Below are 8474 nucleotides of genomic sequence, written 5' to 3'. Positions count from 1 at the left end.
GCATAGCAACTAATTATGAGACTCATGACAGTCTTGTCAGTACAGCATGGTGAAAACTCATGTTGGCTGACCAACAAGCCAGGGAACAACACAAATTATTTTAATGAAGTATCTATAAAAACAAACCAGCAAGCAACTATTCATAGCAGAGAGCATCTGTGTTAGAATTAATGGTGTCACAGTTTTTTGCATTCTCTGCTGAGTCCATTTTGCTCATTGCCTGGGCACTGGCTCACCAACCATGCACTGTGGTGGACTCACTGTGATGCTGCTGACTCTTGGGAGAGCCTGTTAAAATATGCAGTCCTACGTGGGTGTTGGAAAGGAAGAGTGAATATTGCAGGGAGATGTTGGGTGGAGGGCATGCTCCCAAACACAAGGGGCTGACCAGCTCTCCATGGCAGGAGACTGGAAAGAGGTGGGCCAGGTGGTAGCCAGCAAGGGAAAAGTAGCAGTCTGAAACCATTAGGCTGGATGTGCAGGAGGAACTGACAAGAGAAGAGGGCAGAAATCTAATCAGAAGGAGGTCAGTCTGGCACAGAGAGGAAGACCTGAGTCATCCCTGTAAAGGTGCTGGCAGGAACACATGGTGATTCCAGAACTTAATATGGAGGTCTTAGGATTTTGATGAGGAAATTCCTTACTGTTGTTGATCTATGTAAACATGGATTATTACTGCTTACATCAGTAATGGATCAATCCCAGAACATCTGCAGCATTGCAACTCAATTTCACTTTATTCAAAGTTTATAACTTTTCATTATTTATGTTACTGAGGTTTAAAGATTAAATCTCAGAACAAATTTCAAGCCTAGTGTACATTCATGTTATGCCATCAGTGGGGGTGGTGAGGCACTGGCACAGGTTGTGCATAGGGCTGATTGATGGCCCATCCCTAAGGACAGTCAAGATCAGGTTGGATGGAGCTCCAAGCGCCTGATGGAGCTGTAGGTGTCCCTGTTTGTTGCAGAGGAGTTGGATCAGATGACCTTTAAAGGTCCCCTCCAACTCTAAGGATCCTATGATCTAATCTTGAGCTTTACATTATGCACCTAAAATTTTTATCTATGATCAAAAAAATGGGAAAATCAGGAATAATTCCCGTTTTTATTACCGCATTTATATAAGAACAAAATTGCCAAACAGAAGTACTCCAGCAGGGCTCCATTCACTTGTATGCAATTTTCCAGATTTCATATTCTGCTTCTCCCATATAAGGACACATCTATAAAATGTAACAGAGTGGATGGGGCTTTCATGGTGATTTAGTTAGTATGGTAAGTGTTTAGAAAGTAAGTAGTCCCACACTACTTGCCAAAGTATTTATGATATTTCTGAAAATCCCCTTGCACTCACAATCATTCAGGATGGTCAAATCTCTAATATTTATAAAAAGACATACATCATATAAATAAATGCACATACCCAAGGAAAAAGGTCCCTGGGGAGTTATTCCCAAGACAAGTTCCCTATAATTTTTTTTTTTTTTTTTTTTTTCTGGTGAAAGCTTTGCTTGATAGAATCTCTGCTAAGAAAAATGACTTTCAGAAAAATATCTGAGGGCTATAGAGTCCTGTGGAAAGTCCCTGACAATTCCTTCTACCTGAGTTGAAAAAACAAGGCTCTCATAATTGCATTTTGTGCTTCAAGGATCCCAACGGAGGTGAACTTAAGCCCCCATTACTCCACCCCAATTAAATGGAACAAAATCTATATTGCCTCAAACCCACCTTTTCACCTGGCTTCTCCAGTTCATAGATAGCTACTTTGCCATGGAAGAACATTATATTGTATGAAACTTTAATGCTCTGTTTCTCAATTTAGAGAGAGAAAGGACATGGAAATCCAGTAAATCAGAATTAACACATGTCCTCCTACAGGTACTATAGCAACACCAGAAAAAAACAAATGACCGTCACACAGAAGAGAAGGGAATACATAATGGGTGTTCTTCAGGAGAAAACAGGTTAGGAAGTGAAAGAAACAGTCCTTCAGGGATCAAAAACGTGTCTTCAGTTTCTCTCTATCAGTGGAAAAAAGGAAGTCCCCAGTAGAATCTGTCCTCTTAGGCCACTATGCATGTCCTGTAGGATGAGGGTGTGAGTGCACAGCGGTGCTCCTGATGCTGGCTCTCCTGGCTGCAGATCCTTTTGGACTCCCAAACAGCAGTGCTGTAGTGTCCTAGTGCAGCTACAAGCCAGGAGGACCCTTCCCCAGCAACTTCACAAACCTCTTGCAACATTAAAAGTGTTCCTCGGATTCTGCATTTCTGGATACGAGGCATCTTCCTTCTGTAAGGAAATTTTTTCATTTAACCAAGTCCACTTTGGGGAGATGGTGTCTAAATGTGCTTTTTTTATTGTTTATTAATAGAATCACTGTTGTGCAGCACTGTTCCATGGTTTTCTACTTTTACACTGAGGATTAGAGGTTGGCCTTGGAAGCACTAATCAGTGACCTAGTGGTGCAGAGCTGTCAAAGATCATCTGTCATTTCAGACACAAAACTCAGATGCTGTGATTCATGGCCTATGTTTGGTGTCAACAGGAACATTGTCTCAGTAATGACAAACAGCTCAGCCTGCATATCCTGCCCACCTGAGCAGCTCCCACAATAAGTGAGCTAGCAGTTGTGTTTCATGGCTCTTCCAAGAACAACTTGACAAGAAGATTTGCTTTCCCGGTTCAGAACACATCAGACAGATGGCCAGTACTTCCTTTCTCATTGCAAGTCCCAGCTCCTGAGGTATGCTGTGTGATGCTTCAGTAGAGTCCTTCATTAAGTATACTTTTGTCTTAATTGGACTGAGGTCATGTATCTGTATTTTACAGTAGCAGTTCATCATGTGATGCAAACAGGGCATACAATGAAAAAATGAAACTTTTAAAAACATATTTGCTGTACCAAAAAGAATGCCAGGAAGGAAATTTGTAATAAAAGACATAGGATTTATGGCTCCTTTTTTGCTTTACATCCTAATCTAATTTTGAACTCCTTTGAACGGCAGTTCCCTTGTGACACTCATTTAAGAAAAGTAATAACCAGTGCAATGATTAAAACCAACACTGTAGAACTACTTCATCATATCCAAGATCCAAATCCATCACAGAGCCGTCTGATCCGATCTGCTGGTGCCCAGACCCGGGGTATTAAATACCTTCTCCGATGTATATTTGACAAATTTATATATTCCTACTTTTTTTCAAGTTGAAAAACGTTTCAACTTGAATTTTGAACAAAGTCTTCCCACATAAACTAAAATGGAAGCAGCATAGTGCTTTTCTTCAGGCAGCTCCACGCCTCAGCTCCTCCCTGCAGCTGCTGACAGGCAGTTTCAGACCCCCTGCACCACCCCTGGCTGCACGCCCTGCTCCTTGCACCACGGCTAGGCTCTGACACTTGATGGATGCTCAGTAGGCCAGGTCAGGAACAAATTCAGCTGAAAATGAATGCCCAATGCAAGACTGCCCCCCAAAAGTGGGTAATTTTCATCTTTCCTTGCTGTATAGGCAAGAAAAAGGAGTCAAATACGGTCATTTGTTTGCTCCTCCCTTCTCCCCAGTACTTTTCAAACTCTGATTTTATTCCCCAAGAGAGACAAATTTAGAACTTTAGGTGCCAAATCCAGGAATACGTGACTGCAAACATACTGTGAATTCATGCATTCTTTCAAATGGAAACAAGGAGACTCTTACCTCCAGGGATCTAAATCTGATTGCAGCACAGACTAAGGGGTCCAGAAGTATTTTGAATGTCACAAGAACATGAAAGTGAGAGCCTAAATTCTTGTCCTGAGAATTAGACTGATAACATACTGTATAGATAACATTTTTAATTTATTCATTATATTCTGATAATTTTTTGTAATTACATTAGTAAAGTGGATATCGTTCTTTCAAGTTTAATTTAGAAAGCACCATGTTATCAGCACGTAATAAACCTCATGTATCTGTCCTCTTTCTTTTACTATCATGTCTAGAGATTCCTATTAAAAGCTTTTAAAAATATTCCTCCACTCAGTTTAATAGGATTTTTACAATATCATTACACATCCTAATTGGGTGATTAGGGTTTTCACACCAATTATAGAAACACAGGGTGACTAACTAGAACTACGGCAAGTTGTGTAATAAAAATGAGATCACACAGAGTGATGAAGCCCAGAGCTGAGTACCTGGCAGAGGGCATCACAGCCCAGAACCAGAGGATAAGCCTGCTGAAAGGAGGAGCCTCGAGAATCCACAGAAAAAAAAAGTGTTTTGCACTATACCTTCCTCTCTTTTTTCAATTTTGAGGGATGAGAAAGTTCTGCAACAGGACTTTTCTGCACCCAACCCTTCTATTGCCAGTTTGAGGTCAGTAGCTTTGGCCAACCATTGCATTTTGCACTCAGTGAAAGGACTGGCTCAGAACCAGGACAATCCTGAAGACCCCACTTCCATTTTCCCATGGCTTTGCACAGAAACCCAGGTGTGTTTTATCATAAAGACGATTTTTTTTATTATATTTCTCAGATGGGAATAGTAGTTACAAGTCAGTTCTACCAATGTGTGGCAGAAAAATTCAAGTTCAGCACAACTGAAAGGATTACTTTGTCTTAAGAGATGAGAAGAGATTGGGGTCACAGAATCATAGAATTGCTCAGGTTGGAAAAGACCTTCACGATCATCAAGTACAATCTCAACCTAACCATACTTACCTTAACTGACGAAGATACAGCAGATGATAAGGTTTTTATGTTTTGTAGTTGTTCCTATCTCTAGGCTCTGGGTTCTGCTCTGGCTTTGAAGGCTTTCCCACCAGTTAGCATTATTCTGCCATGCGCAGACTAAAGTTAACTCTGCATAGCAAAAGGGATCATCTCTGCCTCTTGCACAAATAGCTTCAGACAGGAGGAGAGAGATCATCCATGAGGTACAGCCCAGTGGCACAGCTGAGAGCATGAAGTCTGAAATCCATTGTTCGTAAAGGCTGCACCAGCAACTGGCATCCCAAAATGAGGCAAAGGGCAGAGCTTACTCTGCTGGCTTTGCTCAAACGAAACACTGCAGCCCTTCCCTGGGCTGTTGCAACAGGGACAGTCCTGCCACAAAACATGGCTTTTTAAAATTAGAAATTCAGTGCTTATGAATAAAAATGATGAAAAAACAGTGACAAAGGGAATTGCTGTTTTTAAGGGGAAAACCACATTGAACCAACTATCCACAGAATTGTTAGGAGTTGGAACGGGCCTATAAAGGTCATGCAGAGCAACTCCCCTGCAATGAGCCAGGACAGCCACAGGGACATTCCCCTCGTACCATCCCTGATTCACAATTCCATTAACGAAGTCACAGGGGACATGAGGTCCTTTTAACAGCCCCTGCAGCGAAGAACACCAGATGCCCTTCAGTTTGTACGCTTCATTTCTGAGCCTGATATTCCTTCAGTAGTCTCTGGTGTACAGTACTGTCGAAGGCTTTTTGAAAACCCAGTCAAGATTGGTTTTATCAAAACACTCACTGACACCTTCCTCAGACTGCCGCAGGTCAAGGAGGCAGGATTTCCCATTGGGAACTCTTCCACACCTATCACCTTTGTCCATTGCTCCACTAATCTGAGTTCATGCTCTTGTGATTGTGACTGCGGAATTCAAGAAAAACATACAGGAAGACCACTAGAACATTGAAGAAAATGTTGTTACATTTGAAATGCAATAGATGAAACTGTCATCTTAAAGATTCTCACACCCTGTAAAGTTGCAAGCCCTGGTTACCAGAGCTGAGAACTTCAGAGGTCATCCAGTTATAGGGAGTTAAGAATTGCCACAGTGATAGAAAGGAAGAAGTAATGAGAGCTTGATAGCCTTTTTTTCTTGAGGGCAAAAGTGATGTGTGTGTGTGTCATACCTAACTGCTGCTTGGAAAATAAGTAACCAGGGCTGCTCCGAGAACACCAAGTGCTCAGCGCTGCTCCAAGGCAGGTGGCACTGAGGGTACAGGAAAGGTCGCCCTGGAGGTGCAGGTCAGAGCTGTAGTTAAGCTCAGGAACTCTGACAGGAGCAGTGCTAAGAAAATCCATCTCAACTTGAGATAATTAAACATTTCCCAACCACTTCTGCTATGCTTCTAGTTGACAGCTCTCTGCAGAGTGAACTGAAGGTCAAAATTAAAAAAAGAAAACATCTCTGGATGTGCTGCCAATGGCTTTATCTTCATCCTGCATCTAACTTTATCATGTTAACACACACACAGATGCAAGCTTAGGTGGTTCTCAAAGTGACTTTGCTTTCTCCATTACCCATTTATCTGCCAAGCAAGCACTTGACTCAGAGCGACAGCTCAAAAACTCTGCCCTCTTACATTTTCTTGTTGGGTAGCGCTTGCCATACCAGCAAGAGAAAATTCACTCCAACATTTGATCAGCAATTTATACCAGTGGTCCAGACTTCCAGCAGAAGATAAATAAATTGAAACTGCTGAAACCTGATGGCTGTTTTCTCTAGGTATGGACTTACCTTCTGCCCCTCCTGTTTTGGTAAAGCTCGCATAAGACACCACTAAACATTTTCTTTGTGAAATATCTAAGCTAGGTCAGGAAAGCTCTGCATTTTTAATGACACTTCCTGTGCACAGTAAGCCTGGTTGAATCAACCTGAGAATATCTGAATGTTAGATGAGGTACTGAGGGACATGGTTCAGTGGGAAAATATTGGTGGTATATGGATGGTTGGACTGGATGATCTTGGAGGTCTCTTCCAACTTTGGTGATTCTGTGATTCTATAACAGAGCAACTCGGGAGAGCTCAGCATTTTGATTTGACAGGACATGTAACACAAGCAACTTCATCTAAGAAGTGCAAAGGGAAATACCCTTCTTTTGACCTGATGGTTTCCCTACTGAGCACAGTAACATCCCTTTTGCACCCTCCACACACACAACCTCCTGGGTCCTCAATTTGCAGCAGAGCAGTCAGAGCTGCCTGCAGCCCCAAACCAAAGGCAATCAAGCTCAGATGCAGGCAAGGAGTGCAGTTGTTTGCCACTGCTGCCAGCATCACTGTCTCCCAGACTGACACCCCCACTCCCTCAATCATCTCCTTACCATATCCTCTCAGAGCCTCTTTACCCAGCAGATCCCTGACACAAGGAAAGAAGAGGGGAAGAAGCACATGCTAGCTGCTGCTTTCACACCTGGATCAAGAGAAAAATCTAAAGAACTGCACATTCAGCAGTTCTACTAGTGGCATCCTATAGCCATAGCAGGACACTACTTAGCGTGCAGGTTGACTACAATGCTCAGGCACATCCTTGGTGTAATAATAAACTGAACGCTGATTTTTTTGAAAGGACAGGCAGTGAAAACTACATATGGATGTCTGATGCCAAGAAGATACTTAAGAGAAAAAAAAAAAAACAAAAAACCCAGAGGCATTCTAGCTCTCAGAGCTTGTGCTATCTTCATTCTGTTTGTATGCTGCATCTCTTTTCCTATTAAAAAGTGTGAAGGAGAGGAAACTTATCATTGAAAATGATAAATGCCACTGTTCACACAGCTGAAAACCAAAGACAGGCTGTTAGCTCTTTTTACAGCTGTTTTCCCTATTTCTTGTGACTACACTAAAACACAAAGACTAGTAACCTTTCTGCTGATAAACCAAATCCAGCAGCCCTGTAAAAATAAGAAATACCTACAGGAGAGCTCAGAGGCTTCAGTTGAAATACTGAAGTAAGAATATGTTCCATCCAATTAACTCCTCCAATGATCACAGCAAACACAGGTTAAATAATCTGAGAAGTCTGGGTACAGATTGGGGATTTCTGCAATTCCTACAAAGTTTTAAGGCTGCTGCCCACAAAGGTCTCATCATCAACAGCTATTCTGAATTATAAGCAAAATATCCCACTACTGGATGACCAGTTTGACTTCTGTATAAATTACAGCCTACACTACAAAGTTAGCATACACAAACACAGCAATGAAAATACATTTGGCTATTTGTTACCTCTTGATACCCACAAGCACGGTGAGGAAACCCAAGTAAACAAGATGTTTACCATGGCATTCATCTCACTCAACCTTCTCTTTAAATGCAATACACAACTATCCTGCACTGCAGCATCCGTTCCACATTCTCGCAATGTCTGGCTCTCTAAGAACATGTCCATCTTTGAAATTATAACAAAGGTTTTTCCTCCTCCCCCTTTTGTTAGAATTCATGACAGCCCTTCATATAATGCAGCAGGTGCCGAAGAAAAATGCGTTTCTATTAAGTCAGGAATGGCACTACTTGGGTCGTGAGACAGCAGGCAGACCTTCATTTTTGCAAAAGTTCTCTCCGGGGAAAACCATCAGCACATTTTATTTCCACGCTATCAACTCACTCTTATCACAGACCATAATTTTTCCAAGACAGCCATTCGAGTAAGGCTTCAGCTGAGGAAACATGAAATTAGACATTTTCTACTAATAAAGTGTCAAATACAAGTTTAAAA

The sequence above is a fragment of the Tympanuchus pallidicinctus genome, unplaced genomic scaffold, assembly GCF_026119805.1.
Source record: "Tympanuchus pallidicinctus isolate F22 unplaced genomic scaffold, pur_lepc_1.0 scaffold3, whole genome shotgun sequence".
In the NCBI taxonomy this organism is placed as follows: Eukaryota; Metazoa; Chordata; class Aves; order Galliformes; family Phasianidae; genus Tympanuchus; species Tympanuchus pallidicinctus.
The sequence above is the reverse complement of the archived record's forward strand: the minus strand, read 5'-3'. Positions refer to the sequence as shown.